The sequence below is a fragment of the Arvicanthis niloticus genome, chromosome 27 (genome assembly GCF_011762505.2).
Source record: "Arvicanthis niloticus isolate mArvNil1 chromosome 27, mArvNil1.pat.X, whole genome shotgun sequence".
NCBI lineage: Eukaryota > Metazoa > Chordata > Mammalia > Rodentia > Muridae > Arvicanthis > Arvicanthis niloticus.
Genome location: NC_133435.1, coordinates 19,623,587 through 19,640,989, shown reverse-complemented (window position 1 = coordinate 19,640,989; position 17,403 = coordinate 19,623,587). Strand labels below are relative to the sequence as shown.

The 17,403-nt window shown below is 44.2% G+C and overlaps 1 protein-coding gene across 5 annotated transcripts in view; it reads right to left on the bottom strand.

Moving 5' to 3' along the window:
- Klhl8 (kelch like family member 8) overlaps positions 1-16,686 on the bottom strand; it is a 44,585-nt gene extending 27,899 nt beyond the window's left edge. The window contains exons 1-3 of one of the 5 annotated variants that reach the window (XM_076926329.1): positions 16,552-16,686; positions 2,361-2,421; positions 430-935 (exon numbers count right to left, since the gene is read on the bottom strand). The gene's annotated coding sequence lies outside the window, so the exon portion shown is untranslated. Of the gene's footprint in view, positions 1-429; positions 936-2,360; positions 2,422-16,385; positions 16,489-16,551 lie in introns of those variants that run through there. The other 4 variants (XM_076926330.1, XM_076926331.1, XM_076926332.1 and 1 more) reach the window with 4 other exon arrangements.
- Positions 16,687-17,403: the final 717 nt, after the last annotated feature.

Here is a 17,403-nt window from a genome sequence, read left to right as displayed (position 1 = left end):
AGGCACATGAGAGAGAACCTTGGTCCATACCATGCGTAAAAAAAATGACGGGGCCAGCACACAAATGGAGTAGCGTACACAGATTCCCTGTGAATAACCATCTCCAGCTGCTGGGAGAGCGTGGGGGAGAATGGCTGTCTACTGTGAGCACAGCCTTTGCTTCAGTCCAGAGAGAAGAGGAGGAGGGGAAGTGTGCTCACAGAAACATTTCCAAATACATTATGCAGGCTTTTCGCTCATACATGTGTGCATACATGTGCGTGTGTGCGTGGTATGCATGTGGTGCTCTAAGGACAGGCCTGGTGTGAGTTCTTAGGTGCCTTCTACCTTTTGTTTGAGACAGTCTCCTGTGCCCTAGAACTCTGCCAAGGCTTGGCTAACTGGCCAGTGGGCTTCTGTTGGCTCCCCCACCTTCATCATGGAGCTCACCGTTGCTGTTGGGATGACATGTGCATTTCAACACACTCAGATTGTATGTGAGTCCTGAAAAACGTGAGCTCAGTTCTCGTGCTTTCGAGGCAAATGCTTCATCTTCCCAGCCTTAAGATACTTTACTACCCGGGTATGGTCAGCATACGGTGGCTCAGTGATGTCACTCTGAAGAGCACAGCATGAAACAGGATAAACTAGAGAGTAAGTTCCCAGGGGTGGGATCTGACGCACTGTCCTTCAGCCAGGTCAACGTTTGATCAGGGACTGATCAAGAGCAACACTGACTGATGCCACAGACTTACGGAGCCCTGATTGAGCGAGCTGCAGTGAGCAGCACTCTGCTCTACTCCTGGAAGTCCACAGCCCAGGTTTGGCTTTGAGAAAATCATTAACCAATACTCATCCCAGTCATCAGAAATGAGAGACGTCTGGTTACCGTGGCAGCCAGGAGGAGCCCAAGGAGACACAGATACTAAGATTACTGCAGCATCCTAAATGGGATCCTGCAATAGAAAAAGAAAAGAAAAAAGTAAAGAGGAGACTAGAATAAAGTGTAAGCATTTGTGCATGTTAGGTTTTTTTTTTTGTCAACTTGACATAAACTAGAGGGAAGATGAGAAGATTGAGAAACTGCCTCCATCACATTAATATGTGGGCATGTCTGTGAGGGGATTATCTTAATTGATAATTTACATAGCAGGGTCCAGCTCACTGTTGATGCCCTAAACAGGTAAGCCTGAGCTGTGTAAGAAGTCACTGAGCAAGCTAGAGGAAGCAAGCAGAAAGCCGAGATCCTCCAGTTTCTCCTTCTACCTCCTGCCTCAGCTTCCCTAGACGTGGAGGACATACAGGACTACACCTGTTAGATGCAACAAACCCTTTGGTCATGGTGTTACCACAGCAACAAAAACAAAGAATAATTAATGACAGCCTTAACTGATAACTGTGTACTAATAAAAGTAAATTGGTTAGTTGAAAGGATCACACCAAACTAACATGTCAGCAAAAGGAGAGGCTGGCTTAGGGGTCCATGATAGCACAGTAGTTTAACAATGTTACCTTCTGAAACAAAAGGGACAGATGGTGAAAGTTAACAGGGAGACATCAATAACACAGGAGATTCAGAAACAGACCTGTGAACACAGCCAGTGACACAGACCTGTACAAACGTGGCCAAGTGTTAAGCTCATGTTAATATGAAAATTAACAGTGGATCAAAAAATTTGATGAAACTAAACACACGCACTATACATTATATACCACACACATATAAAGCTTTATATAGTCATGATCTATCTTATATAGTACATCAAATACTATGTTGCATAAATGTAATTACAAATAAAATTCTAGAACTTTCAGAAGAAAACCTAGGAGAATAGCTTCATGAACAGGTAACCTCAAGTTACAGCTCTGAGATACAAAAGTTCTTAGACATACAAAAGAAAAATTGCTTAAGTGGACTCCAAAAATTGTTGAAATGGACTCCATTAAAATGTAAAGAGAACCTGTGGTCTGGGTGTGTTGCTCAGTGGTCAGTGCCTGCCTATACATACAATACCCTAGGTTTCAGGTTTGGGGTATGACAACAACAGTAAGTAAACCTTACATTATGAAGAAAAAAAAAAAGACACTTTTTAGCATGAAAAAATGTCTGTGAATTACTTCACAAACATGTATTTCAAATAGATAAAGAACTTATAAACTCAATTAAAAAAATAAACCAAAAATTCAAATTAGAATATGCACTCAGGACATATTACCAGTGAATATTGCAAATACCACATAAAATATTAAAAATATTCAAAACAGTGATATTCAGCATCACTATTGTTAAGGAAATAAAACCACGAATAAAATGCCATCACACACCTATCAGAATTGCTAAGATAAAAATATTAACAATATTAGCATAGTTTAGAACTTACTGAAAAGTCAGAGAACAATCCCAGGAATCGACAACTGAGGCTGCCTGGAGTTAAACAGCTTCTGCAAGGCAAGGACATAACAGAATGAAGGAGCAGCTAAAGACACCAAGGCCATCTGCCAACCACGGTCTGATAGAGGATTATTACCTGGAATCTTATAAAGAGTTCTAAATAACAAAACCCTAAGTAAACCAATCAACAGGGCGGGGAGCAGGGGTATGAACTGAACTGACATAATGAAACCCACTCATCTGTATGCTAGCAAAAATTATTTTAAAAATTAGCAAGTGCAGATAAAGATAAGAAATGCCTGAACCTTTTAAATATTACAGGTGGGAATACAAGACAGGTCAGGTTAATGTGTTTTTGACAATTTTTAAATAAACATATAATATGATCAGTCAAACCAATTTACCCTCGAGGAAAGGAAAATAGGAAAATGCACATTTGCTTTAAAAACTTGTTATAAAGTTTGACAGCTGCTCTATCACAACAGGTAAGACCTAGAAACAAGCTGAATGGTCTTGGGACGTGTGTAACCCCATGGCGACACACCTACAGGGTAGGACCTGGGTCCACAAGAAAGGAACCCACCACACCTTACCAGCCCACTTATAAATTCTCAAAAGAGCACAGTTAGCAGCCAGCCACAGTTGAGTAGTCTAAAACTGGAGTGGGAGAGGGTGTGGCTAAAGGGTCACAAGGAGGTTTTAGAGATGGAACTGTCATGTACCCCAACTGTTACATAGGTGCAGATGTGTACACCAAAAATGTCAACGATAGGATAAAAAACTAAAACAGAAGAAAGACAGTAGCATTCCAACATACCCATGACACAATCGTGTGTGTGTGTGTGTGTGTGTGTGTGTATTCACAGGCCACTCTTCTGCTGAGTGGATAAGTCAGCTCACAGAATAGCGTATGAAGGCTGACCAACACCATCACCACAGAAATCAAATGGTTGTGTAAACTGCCAGCAGCAGCAGCAGCAGCAGCAGCAGCAGCACAGAGACACTATCTGGCCACTGTCCTAGGTACTTCATGCATACTTAGCACTCACTGCACCTCCAGGAGCCATGAGGCAGCTACTTCTGCCCTATTTATACATGAAACTGAGAACACCGAGAGTGGAACCCACCACCATGGTGGTGGCAAGATTCAGAGCAGGCAGCGGAGCTGGCAATTTCTACCATTTCCCACCATCCTCCTGTGCAGGACACTGCAAGTAAGAGAGCTACAGAGGCAAACATGGAAACTGAGGTCCTCACCTTCCCTAGATGCAAAGAGCCCTCACTAAATAACTACATGCACCACACAGGTGCTCTCATTCAGTACAGAAGGCTGACCCATCCCTACCACACCTGGGGTCATCCCTCTAGAAAATGGGAGGAGCCAGAGGCTCAATCCTTCTCACTAGGCCCATTCTTCCTTATTCAGTTTTGCAGAATAAATGTGCAAGTGCTTGAGCCATTTGCTGTGAGGATAATACCATGGCCAGGCGCAAACAACACGTCTTTAAGAAGCCCTATCTAACCTCCCGGTGATGGTGACACAGGAGCTCTTCCTTCTGTGAGGCTGTGCACATCTCTGATTTGGTCTTTAGTTTGTGTTGTAGATTGACTTGAATAACACACATTAACATCTTATAAGACAGCAGTGATACACTGTTTCAGGGATGGAGGTGAGGATTCAATCCAGGGTCTTGTGCTTGCATGTATTTACTATGCCGAAGAGCTATGTGCCCAACCCAGAAAGATATTTTAACATCTACGTAGGCACCTGAGTCCTAAGTGACTAACTACCATGGACTTTTGTGGGCCAGGATACCCGACATAAAAACTTGGCTAACTCTTCCAGTAACAACAATTAGTTCAGCAATTCTTCTTTCCTACAGTACTTGTGTCATAGGTGACAGACAGAGTGAATATACAGATATATGATAGATTAGATACTATATATATATATATATATATATGATAGATGTAGATGATTGATATAGATACATGATAGATACAGATGATAGATGCAAAGATATGTAGATATAGACAGGAAGTTAATAGAGCTAGAGATTGATAGGTAAATAGGTAGGTGATTGGAAGATACTGCTCTTAGTATCTGAATATTACAGTAGCAGGGATCACTGCACTATCTTCATGTGTAAATTTAAGCACTTCTACATCAAGTATTAGGATATTCATTATTCTAAAATTATTTTAAATTTGAAGTTATATTTGGACTAGACCCAAGAGGTTAAAAATGTCTCTATAAGGTGTGTGTGTGTGTGTGTGAGAGAGAGAGAGAGAGAGAGAGAGATGTCAATCGGTAGAATGCTTGCCACACAAGATGAACAACTTTGATATCCAACACCCATATAAGATATTCAGAGTGAGGTACTGTCTCAGAAAAATGAGGTGGAGCACAACTGAGGAAGACAACATTCACTTCTGGCTTCCACACACACTGACACATGTGTATACCAATATATGCACCAGTACAGCTGATTCTGGTAGTGCAAACTTGTAGTCACCGTGATAAAGGCAAAGACAGTAGGTCCCTGGAGCTCCCTGTCCATCCAGTCTGACCTGTCAAGCTGCAGTGAGGGAGCCTGTCTCAAAAGCAAGGAGAAGGCTCCTGAGGCGTGACTTCTGGCCTGCAAATGCATACGTGCACAGCAGCAGGGGTGGCCTCTAGTGTTACAGTTCTCGTGCAGGCCGCAGGCACCAGGACCTTTGTAGACCTAGGACACTTTAGACACTCAGACTCTGACAGCAGCTAGCACTGTAGCTTCTGGGCCTGTGTAGTCTTTGACAACAGCTAGCACTACCATTCCTAAGCAAGAAGATCGCTGGAGCCTCCACAGTGCCTCAAGCTCCCAGGTCTGAGACTCTCAGGTCTGCAGTTTTTCCCCTCTGGATCAGTCTTCTTCCTTTCTCAGTTTCTGGTCTCTACATCTCTTGCCTCTGGTGTCCTTACTCCTCCCTGGGCACTCTTCCTGGCTGTACTGCGGCATCTTGTTGCTGTGACTGCTGTAAGGACTGTTCCTGGGGCAGCAGCCTCCCCTGCCCTTCTCATTCTACTTCCATGTCAGCTCTGCGCTGGTCTTGCGGCTCTGCCTCTCCCATGGCTTCAAAGCCACAGGTTGCTTTCTGGTTGAGTTCCCCTTCTGCTGTTTAGCCACGTGTCACTCTTGAAGGGCTACCTCCGCTGTGGTGGAGGCCACAGGCCTCTCTATGTGGATCTCTTCTGTGGCTGTTAGAGTTACTGGCTGCTTTCCACTCCTCTGCTCCTTTCCCAGAGGTCACAGCCCCTGCCATACATAATCTGGCTCCATCACTGTGCGGCTCAGCTGCCAGCTACCCTTTGCGGCTGCTCCATGTGTTCCAGTGTCTAACTCTCTTAACATTTAACAGCTCAGTCCACGCTACAAATGATGGGTGTACATAAACAACAACAATAGAACACTGGGGAGATTCTTTTAATTGAACCTAGTATCTGAAGACCAGAGAAGGCCAACAGGAATGCATTTCCAGTCCATTCACCATGAAGTATAATAACATGCTTTATGGAAACAGAAAAAGACGTTTGCACCAATCGTTTCAGACCTTCAGGCAAATGATCAACTGTGCTTACACCAACTTTGGCTGTCCCTTCTGCACAATCTCCCTATCAGATCTCCAGGGGACACTGCTCCCTCTCTGGCCAGGAAACGGTTACATGGAAGGTCTGGAGTAGTTCTTTAAAGAGTCTTGCTGGAGCCACCTCTTTAGAAGCCACGCTGTGCTTCAGCATCAAGTGGCTTCAACTGTTGTGTAACTTCCTCGGAGGTCCCAAGGAACATTCAAAGTGACATAAAGGCTGTCCAGTTGCCTGTTTGACTGTCCTTTCTTAAGGGAAAAAGAGTCTAGCAGCCACCAGTTAAGGCCTCCAATCATCCCACTGCAAACATTTTCATTTATATAAAAACAACCTTCAGGAGGATTACCTACAGAGGAACTTACCACTATATCGATACTGAGTTTTAGCCAGGTTCAACTGTGCTTTTAACAGTGGTCCACATCTGGCCTGCATTCCAGGAAGAAACTCTCACATTTGTCTCAGGAAGGCAAAAGTTAGGAAAATATATTCTTCAATCTGCCCAAAGAACTCAGTGTAACTGTAAGGGCTGGGGGGATGGCTCAGTAGGAAGAGTGCCTGAACATAAGGTCCCAAGTTTGATCCCCAACAGCTGCATAAAAAGCTGTGTGTGTGATGGGGACGCATACGTATCTGGGTCCCCGAGGGTCTCCCCACCAACCTAGCTGAGTCCCCTCAACTCCTGGTCTTGGTGAGAAACTCTGTCTTCAATGGACAAGGTGGACTTCTGAGGAACAACATGTAAGGTCCACTTTTATCCTTCACAAGCAAGCAAGCACGCGCACGCACACACACACACACACACACACACACACACGCAGCTGCACACACCAGAACCTGCACAACACGCGGGTCTGTGCATTAGTGTTCGGTAACGGTATAACTGAGCCTAAGCTCCAGAACCTAAAAACAGAAAGAAATTTTTTCAACTCCATCTAAGAGCCCTGCCCCATAAAGAGTGAGAATTGAACAACTCCCCCTTTCTCACAGTACATTTAGCTGATTTAAAAAGAAAAAGCAGCAGGAAACAGGAGAAAAGGCCTCAGAAGTCTATCTCCAGACACTCTGAAACATCACAGTAACAAATCGCAGCGGAGGCCTGTTGTTTTCCCTCCACCCTCTCCACAGGCCAATATCCACCATCAAATCTTGAAGGGGTGAACACAAAGTACTCAAAAGTAGTAGACAGGTCCTAACGCACTGAGGTAGTCATGGTGTAACAAACCGATGTTTCTAACATGCAAATAACTGTCTAATGAATTACAGAAAACGGAGGGCACCTGCTCAAACAATAGCCCACCTGTTCTAGCTTATTCTTATCCTCACCATCCTGGCTGTACCGTCAACCGGTAGTGCTACTGCATAGCGCACACACGCCAACAAGCAGCAGCTCTACTTTATAGCACACATTAGTGAGCAAAGTGTTGAGTAGAAAGAGCTCTGGGTGAGAGTAGAAGCTATATGTGTATAATCCTAGAACTCGGAAGCTGAAGCAGAAAGACTACCTTGAGCTCTGGGCCAGTCTAAGTAACACAGTGAAATACAGGCCACTCTCAGGTACAGTGTGAAACATTGTCTTTCATTTTATGTGATTGATTGATTGATCAGTCTATCTGCCTGCATGCATAAATGTGCACCAAGTGCTTGTTTCCCCAGTGCCAGGTCAGAAGGGGGGTGTTGAGATAGCCAGAACTGGAGTTAGGAATGGTTGTGAGCCCCCATGTGGGTACTGGGGATTGCACGCAGGTCCTTTGCAAGGAGAATCCTATCTTACAAATCAAACAAAATGAAATTCCAAATGGCACTGTGACTGAAGCACCACTTAACTAGTGCTGTAGGGCTGGGGTGCAGTTCCATGTGAGTGCCCGCCTAGCACGCTCAGGGCCTTGCACTCAGTCCCAGCACTGCAACACCAAGTGAGACAAGACTCAGCACTACACACGGTCACTGCTGTTACACTTATTTAAAGAAGCAACAGTCCTAATTATACATACAGTGTTTAAAAAAACTTCAGTTTGTACTACTTACGATTCAGTTAGGTGAAGATTTTAGCTGTTACAAAGGCAGGGGGAAAATGTTATCAGCATCTGGCTAATTTAGGAATTATACCTGTAAGCTGGTGATGCATGTGCATGCATTGCCACCTTACATGCTTATGAAGAGGACAAGACCATCTTTGTGTAGAACCACAGCTGACTACATGCACTGCTGCACATAGCTGCTGCTATTTAACTATCGACTTTCTGAAACGCCCTCCTTCACCAGTGCCCTCATCCGCCCTGACTCCTTTTTAGGACTCAAGCCTTTTCCAACCTGTCATCGAAATACCAGGAGACCAAGGAGAACTGCCACAAGTTTAAGCCAGCTTGAGTTACACAGTCAGTTCCATGACAACAGGGGCTACAGTATGAGGCCCCATTTCAAAAACAAAACAAACTCAAAGAACCAAACATACTTAAAAATCAAGGTTAGAGTGATGGCCCAGGAGTAAGAACACATACAGCTTCCAGAGGATCTGAGCACCCACCACAAGCAGCTCACAACTTCAGTTCCAGCTCCAGGGAGGTCCAACACCTCTGGCATCTGTGGATACCTGTTTTCACATGCATACATGTGTGCATGCGCACGCGCGCGTGCACACACACACACACACACACACAGAATAAATCTTTACAAAACTATAACTATTCTCGTCTTCACAATCTCCTGATTCCTAAGCTGGTCTGGGTAAACGACTTCTGTGTGTCTCTCACAATCTAATTTATCTCTTCATTGCATTCACCACAAAGTAGGTTATGTCACTTTTGGGCAGATTTAAATAATGTAATAAATGTTACTAGCTACTTTTCAAGTAGCTGTGAAAAATTACTGATAACACGAAAAAGACAAGGGCTATTTATTTCGGCTCATGGCTTCAGAAGCATTAGGATATATTAGATGTTATTATTATTTTAATAATAATGTTTTACATGTTCTATAAGCAGTATTATTACAGTAATAAAGACTTTATATGACAGTTCTGTTCAGGGGTCTATTTTATTAAAAAGGCATTCAAAGGATGCAACATGGAAATTACGTCTTTGCTTGAACTGGACCCCCTAGTTTATTAGTCAGGATGGTCTGAAACTAATACATAGTATTGTTAGGTCATGGATTTTATCTAAATATGTGCATTACACATGTGAACCATGTTTTTTTCAGAAGAAACCTACATTGCTTGTTGCTTCTGAGAATGGCATAAGGCTGTAAGGCAGGCATATGATTGCTGTTTGAATATAAAGCCAAGCAAAAAATAAATTTGCCAGAATTTGTTGCCAAGGATCAAAGAATAGGATATTTCCCGCTAATATGAGAGAGAGAAAGAGAGAGACAGAGAGAGACAGAGAGAGACAGAGAGAGACAGAGAGAGAGACAGAGAGAGAGAGAGAGAGAGAGAGAGAGAGAGAGAGAGAGAGAGCCCAAACTGAATGGTTTAAAATCAATTCTCATGAACTATCATTTAGAGTAAGCAGGTTTAAACTAGTCACGGTGATTAAAAGCCTGGATCTTGAAGTCTTGCTCCCTCAGCACTGTTGGGAAATGGTGGCGACTTTAGGGGTGGAAGATGAGTAGGAAACCTCAGAGCAGCGGCTCTCACCCTTCCTAGTGATGCGCCCCTTTAATACACACAGTTCCTTGTGCGGTGGTGACCCTTTAATACACACAGTTCCTCGTGCGGTGGTGCCCCTTTAATACACACAGTTCCTCGTGCGGTGGTGCCCCTTTAATACACACAGTTCCTCGTGCGGTGGTGCCCCTTTAATACACACAGTTCCTCGTGCGGTGGTGCCCCACGATCAGTTACTTTTGTTGCTATGATAACTGTAGTTTTGCTACTGTGATGAATCATCACGTAAATGTCTGTGTTTTCCCCGTGAAAGGGTCATTCAGCCCCCCAAAAGGGTCACAACCCACAGGTTGAGAACCACTGTCTTAGAGCAACAAAGGCATGCTCTTAGAGGGGTCTCGGCAGGCCGTGTTCCCTCTTTGTTTTGGACAAGCTCTCACCATGATCTTCTACCTCATCACTGGCCCAAAGCAATGAGCCAACTAAACTGACCTACAACCTCCAACACTGGGAGCTCAAATGTGCCCTTTCTTTTTATGAACTATCATCACGATTCTGCTATAGTAACAGAAAGCTGAATGACAGATGTGTCCACAAAGAACATAGGCATCTGAAAGCTTTTTCATTTTTACAGCACGCACACACAAACCAAACTTAGTTTGAGCACACACACAATAAAACAAACATACTGATGGCACACAGTCACCATGTGGGCTTATAACTACACACTACCATTCGGTCAGTCAGCCAGTCATCACCAGTTGTACTGAGGATTTTGAGGATGCAAAAATGAACAGAAAATGCAGACTCTGTGGTTGGTAATGATGTAAGCCATGTAAGTTTAAAGATGGAGGCTTTAGAAGTCTCTACAGTAAACCGATACTTAGAAGAACACTTTTTTATTTACTTACTAATCAGCTATAAGCTATGTGCCCTTTTCTTTTCATTTCCATGTCTTTTATAAAAAAAACACTGTCCTACTGGGTCTCTGAGCACAAAGACTTTGAGAAGCTCCAATCCCTGGTGCTCAAGGAGAAAGACTCTGGTTATGCTTTACCACCAAGACATACGCAAGAGTGGTATGAATCAGTCACCAAAGCAAATCATGCATGCTAAAGAACACTTAATGCCCAACCCGATCCTCTAGTCTAGACAGACCCAGAAAAACAAATGACTCAGAAAAACTGCTGCAAAAGAACCAGAGTCAGGCATGGTAGGACGGTCTTATACTCTAGCACCCAAGAGGCTACGATAGGAGAATTACCAGTTCAAGGTCAAATTTGCTATATAACAAGTTCCAGGTCTGGGCTTCATAGAGAGACCCTGACTCAAAAAAAAAAAAAAAAAAAAAAAAAAAAAAAAAAAAAAGAAAGAAAGAAAGAAAGAAAACAAAACAAAACAGTCCAATTCTAATTGTGAAGAAAGTTTTGGACTATCTTAACCAATCTAGCTCATATTTTCTTTTTTTAAAAATGTTACTCCCATCTCTCAGGAGGCAGAGCCAGGCAGATCTCTGTGAGTTTGGGGCCAGCCTGGCCTACAAAACAGGTTTCAGAACAGCCAGAGCTAAATAGTGAGATCCTCATAATCATTCCCCTCAAAGTATGCAAAAGTAATCTTATTTAAAAACTAAAGTAAACCCCAATGAATGATCAAGACAAGCAACAACCCCTGCTATGAAGAAGCCAGACCATGCAGAGAGGGCCACAAACGGACAGCAGTAATACCAATGTGGTCAAGGCACAGACAGACATACAGACTAGTGCAAGAGAAGCAGCTCTAGCTGGGATGTAAAGACTGTTAACTGTGGCATCTCTGCCCGTCCGTCCTCAAGCTCCCATTCTATCCCAGCAAGGGCAAGCCTTAGACATTCTGCTTCCTGCCTTTCTCCACCATTGGGGCTGTCTCTCTCGTCACCTCCCATCATCAGACCTGGATTATTAAAGCCTCTTCTTCTGCTCATCGGTGGTCCTCCCCATCACTCCTCACGGGGTCTAATGACACTCACTGCTTTAAAAACTTGCCAACAAACTACACAAGCTCACTTTAAAATGAAAAGAAAACACAACTGATTTATACAACTGCTGATCTGGACTCACACACTGAACCGATTCCAAAAGCTGTTTACTACAGAGAATATGGAGTGGAATTTCAAACCAGGCCACAGGACTGTGGGTATGGGTCCTATGAGCCATTTCCCCAAAGCACTTCAAAGTAACTCTCAGAAAGGAGAGTGACTAAATGTTATTATTCCAGCTGGCATAGTAAGTGGGTTACCCTCAGGTCCTGTGCTCAGAGACCACATCCTTGGTGATATGATAGTGGTGAGGTGTTATTCCCAGGGTGCCTTGAACTCCCTGAGTTGTTCTCATTTATAAAGGAACAGGACTGGTTATTGCTTGGGAGCAAGCAATCTTTAGGGTATAATGGCCAGACAGGAAATGTCTTAGGATTCGTGGACTATACGGTCTCCATGAAAACTGTTCACTGTGGACAGTACAGACATGAAAGAGCACGTGTGTCCTAATACATCTGCAGCCACGGCTGCAGGCAACGAGTTGGCTCTAGTCTATAGGCAATGGTTTGACCCTGGGTTTAAGTCAGTTTGTTTCTAGATCTACCTGCCACACAGCGTTACAGAAAGCTGTTGTCCTCTATCTTTTGGAGAAATATGTTAGCCATGTCTAACACTAGTGGCTCACAGCTGAGCCTTGAGGCACAGAGTCTGGAGTCTATTAGCTGTGGAGGCTTAGGCGAGTCACACAGAATCACTCAACCTGATGCTTTCCTTTAAGATGCTTGTGAAATTTAAATGAACTGATATGACAGAAAGTATTTGGCTCTGGATTTAGTATACACAAGGCAGCCAAGAAATGAATTTTTTTTTTTTTTTTTTTTTTTACTATGATTAAGTATTAGGCCAGAGGTTTTTGGGAATGAACACAATTCTAATAATTTTTTACAGCAGAGAAATAAACATCAACAGCATTTTGGGTGCGAATGCAGAGAACCCTCCACAGACAAGGGCTAATTATATCACCCTGTCATCCTTTTCTTACACAGACAGACACACACAGACACGTATATGCACACAGTGATATTGTGACCAAAATACTTTATATGGATATCCATCTCAATGACATCTAAAGAGAAACTACTTTTAACTGTAGTGGATAACGAGGCTCAGAGAGGGTAGGAAAGCCCATCCAACACCACAGAGGTACAAGGCAAGAGTGCCTAGGAGTCAACATCAGTCAGCCTGACAAACCTCATGACTATCCAGATACCGCACTGGGCCTAACTCTGTAGCAGTGCCTATACATGTCTTTAATGAGCACCAAAATAGTATCAATAACGTTCTCTCCACACAACAAATACTTTCCAACTTCTTAGAGCTCCAAAGAAAGAAGGACAGCACCCATGAAAATCACTGATCTTAAAATAGTACTATTCCTATTAGGAGTTGTTTTTTTTTTTTTTTTTCAAAGATGATGACCATTTGTTTTTTTTTTTTACACACAGCTAATTTAACTCAAACTCTCACAACTGAAGTAAATGATTCTTTATTAAAACGAAGCAGTGGAGGGATCTTATATACAAGAAGCTCCCCACAAACACCAGCACTGCCCTCTCGTGTGACGTTTGCTCTCAGGTTATATTTATGAAAAGCCAGTCTGCAGAGTCACTGTTCTGCTCATTGCTCCACAGGTTCCCGAGTATTGCAAGATTATGAACCTTCAGCTGTGTAAAGCATTCAGATTTCCAATAAATCTGCCCAATATCAAAAAGCTCAAGGGGGAAAGCTCAAGAAAAAAGATGTTCCCCTGTGGAGAGCATCATTCATAAGTCTGTATAGCATCCCCCATACTCTCCTTCCATGTGCTGCTCCACACCGGAAAGCTGTGCAAAGCCCCGCTCTCTGTCTGCCCTCAGGAAATGGTACATTTACATGTAGTTGCTTCTAAACTCTACTGTAAGAGTGAATTCAAACTTAGAAATATAGTAATGCTAGAATTCCCAAGATTAATTTAAACTGTTAAACTAAAACCATAAATTACAATCTACTACTAGATCTATGTAAGACAGTTCTATTTTTCTGTAAATCATACATCGAATGTTCTTTCCAAACCAACAATCCTAAGTGTCAAAGTGTGGTGTAGCTTAACAGCACAGGGCTTATCCACCCGAAGCCCCAAATTCAACAGTCAACACTCTCACCAATTGCAGTCACTTTATGAGGTGTGGTTGTGAGTACCTGTAATCCCAGGGACTTGGGAAACTGAGGCAGGAGGATGTGAAGTTTAGAATCCTCCCAGGCTACATAGCAATATTTTGTCTCAAAAATACACAAAGTAACAAAAGAACCTTTGAGGGGAAGAGGACTTCGAACCCCCTTTGAGTAAGAATCTGTTGAATCGAGTCTACTCTCCAACAAACACAGACAGACACAGAATTCATTCTATATTAAGTTCTCTGGAAGACCAGAGTTCAGAGTTTGGGGGGGTGGGGGGGGGGCGCCGGGGAAGAGGTCCCACGGTGTCGCCAGTCCTTCGTAATTCTAGCTCTAGGTTGCAGGGACCAATTAAATAAATCATAAGCAAATAATGAGGCAGAGACACAGTCAAGTAATACAACCAGCCCCTCAGCAACGAAGCAACAAAGCAAAGGCAACACTGTTTACACAGCACTGGCCACCAGGGAGGAAACTGAACTCCCGGCTTGAAGAGTATGCAGTGTAAAATGCCCCCACATACAATAACGACTAATCCTCACAATTCCGGGAAGACGGGGCAGATGGTATTTTTATCCCTCTTCTCCAGCTAAGGAAACAGGTTCAGATAACAACTTGCCACTATTAAACAGCCAATGAGTGAAGAGCAGGGATTTTAACCCAGAACTAATTGCAGACGTGAGCTCAGTCCACTATTATACCTCCTCAGAGCAGAGCAAACAGGCTGGCCGGCCACACATGAGATGTTGGCCACTGAAGCAGTAAACAGTAATTATTGTATTTTAGTCAACTGAGTTTGATCTCCAGCAATGCAAAAAATGGTTTTTTTTTTTAATTAAAAGATTTAAATATCCAATTTCCTCTTGCTTCATTACTTAATATAAAACTTTTTCCAGAGAAAAATACAATTATACTAAAAAGCCTACCACTGAAAAACATGGCTTTTTTTTTTTTAATGTAACATTTGTTCCTGCTCATGTCTTTAACACTTTATATACGAAAATAAATTATTTTTCGAAAATCCAAATGTAAGAAATGGAAAGCTTAAGCTGGGTGGTGGTAACACACACCAGTGCTGACTCGGGTGGTAGATGCAGGATCTCTATTGTGAGCTCATGGCCAGCTTGGTCTATAGAGCTAGCTAGTTCTAGGACAGCCAAGGCTATACAGAAAAACCCTGTCTCAAAAAACTGAAAGAGAGGGAGGGAGGAAAGGAAGGAGGGGGGAAAGTTTAAATACCCATTTTTGGCCTTTTGCTGCTGTTGTTTTGAGAGTCTCGCTGGGCCCAGGCAGACCTCAAACTCAGTGTGGTTGAGGATGACTTTGAACTTCTGGCTCTCCTGCCTGTCTCCTAAGTACTGGGGTCACAGGTACCCACCCTCAGTGTGGGCCATGAAACCCAGGTTAGGCAAGCGCTCTGTCAACTAAGTTACAGTCACCACTCCTAGCGCTACTTGAGCCCTCAGGTAAAGGACAAAATTTGGGGAGCTGATGAGCCATCAGTGTAGGCTCTGATCCCATGAGGGACTCGGGAGATTGGGTTTCTATAGGAATGGGAAAATTATATATATAGTTATATATGGTTATTCGCTGTGACTTCAAATTAGGATTTGGAACTTATTACAGAATGTGTAACGTTACAAATTCATAGCATTAACAGTGCCAAAAAAAATAGTTTAAATGTAAAACTTCAGACTGGGGACGTAGTCAGTGGTTCTCCCGGCATGTACACGGCCCTGTGTATGGGGTGGGGGAAGGGGTAGAAGATGACTATAAATCCAAGTGCATACAGCTGAATACAGCATCTTGTGACTTCTTTTTATACTTGTGCTCCTATTTGGTATTTTCAAGGCAACATGACTAAAGTTTTAAGTAGGTCAGTCAGTTTGACTGACAAACCAAAAACTAGGTGCCAGGAGAAAGCAGGCAGAGAAAAAGCAAAGGCTGATGGCAAACTACCTGTACGCAATTCCCAGGCTCCGGTAGCACTCCCCTCAGCTAAACGTACTCCACCTGCCCCTTAGCAGAGGCAGGGCTCACGAAAGATGAAGAAACAAGACTGAAAACAATTGACTTATGTAATAGAAAGAAAAAACAGCATTAAAAAGAAGAAGAAGAAAAAAAAAAAAAAACCACGTGCACCTGGCAGGTTAATTACTTGTGGCAACCCAGGTTCTAATAAGACCTTTTGCCCAAAGTATCCGCCTACGCTAATACCTTAAGGTAAGAAGCAAAATATAAAAGTAGGCAATTAAAGCAGGTTAACAGGAATATTCAAAAATGACAGGATCTCCACGGAATGCATGATGATAAGATAAATACTGCCTGGAGGAAAAAGAAGGTAACAAGCTTCCCAAACCGTAACATCAGGGCCGTGCAAGCCCGGGAGATAGCTAGGAACCCCAAACTGTGTCCACAGATCAGGGACCCTCCCTAGCGAAAGCTACGAGCTCAGCCTGGAGCGGCGCCGCCCGGCCGGGCACGGATTTTGCAGGAGCCCCGGGATCCCCAGGAGGGGACACCCCTGCAGCCACCCGCCCCGGACCCCGAGCACCTGCGCCGCCGCTCGGGGCAGCGCGGCCCGCGAGGCCCGCCCGGAACCCATCGGTTCCCCGAGGGATGGCGCCGGCGCCGGCGCCGCCGGGCAGCTCCTCACCGACGCGAGCGCGGGGGTGGCCGCTCCAGGCTGAGTCCCGCGCGCCGGACGACGCAGCGGTTACCTCTGTCCGCGGCCACCGCGCAGGCCGAGCCGCCACACCCGCTCCGCGCCGGCGCCGCGCCAACCCCGCTCGGACACCCGGCGGACGCGCTCGCCCGCCCGCTCGCTCGCTCGTGCCCGACTCAGCGGAGCGCGCCTGAGAATAGCGGGGGCGGGGAGGGGCGGGGCGGCGAGGCACTTGCGGTCTGCGCGCGGCACTCTGGGAAATGCAGTTTCAGTTGCCTCCTTGAGGAGCGAGCCCGCGGGCACGCGCCCTGACCCTGCAGAGCATCCCTTCTGTGCGTCCCTGTATCCATCCTCTGTGCTGGGAGTATCCCAGGTTTTATATCTATTCCTATCGGTTTTACCTTATGCCCTGGAAAATGTATGCAAAACAGCTTGTGTCTGCAAAATAAGGAAGTGATTGAACTAAGTACTGAGTGTTAACCACAATTACTAATAAAAACTGGTGAGATAAACCAAGTCTTCAGTAAAGTCGTTGGAAATGTAGGAAAAGAGAGCAAGGGAATATTTTAAGATAGTTCCCTGAACTCTTTTTTTCTAGGGCATCCCAAAGCTTCCAGAATCTTCAAAATGTATATGAAATTTAGCCATAAACTGGGTGACTTGGTGCAGGAAGGTGATACCAGCTGTTCGTGTGGCCGAGACAAAAAGATACAAATTGGATCCAGCTTAGGCAAACTAGAGAGCCTCCAGCTGGGCTAGAAGGGAGACAGGTGTAATCATGTCCCGCTTGCCCTCACTGGCCTGCTTGTGCCGGCTAAGCTCCAAAGGTCCCATAACCGGCTCAAGCGTCACCCACAGATGGGAACCGTTTCCTTAAGACCATTTCTGCATGTCTCCTCTAAGATGA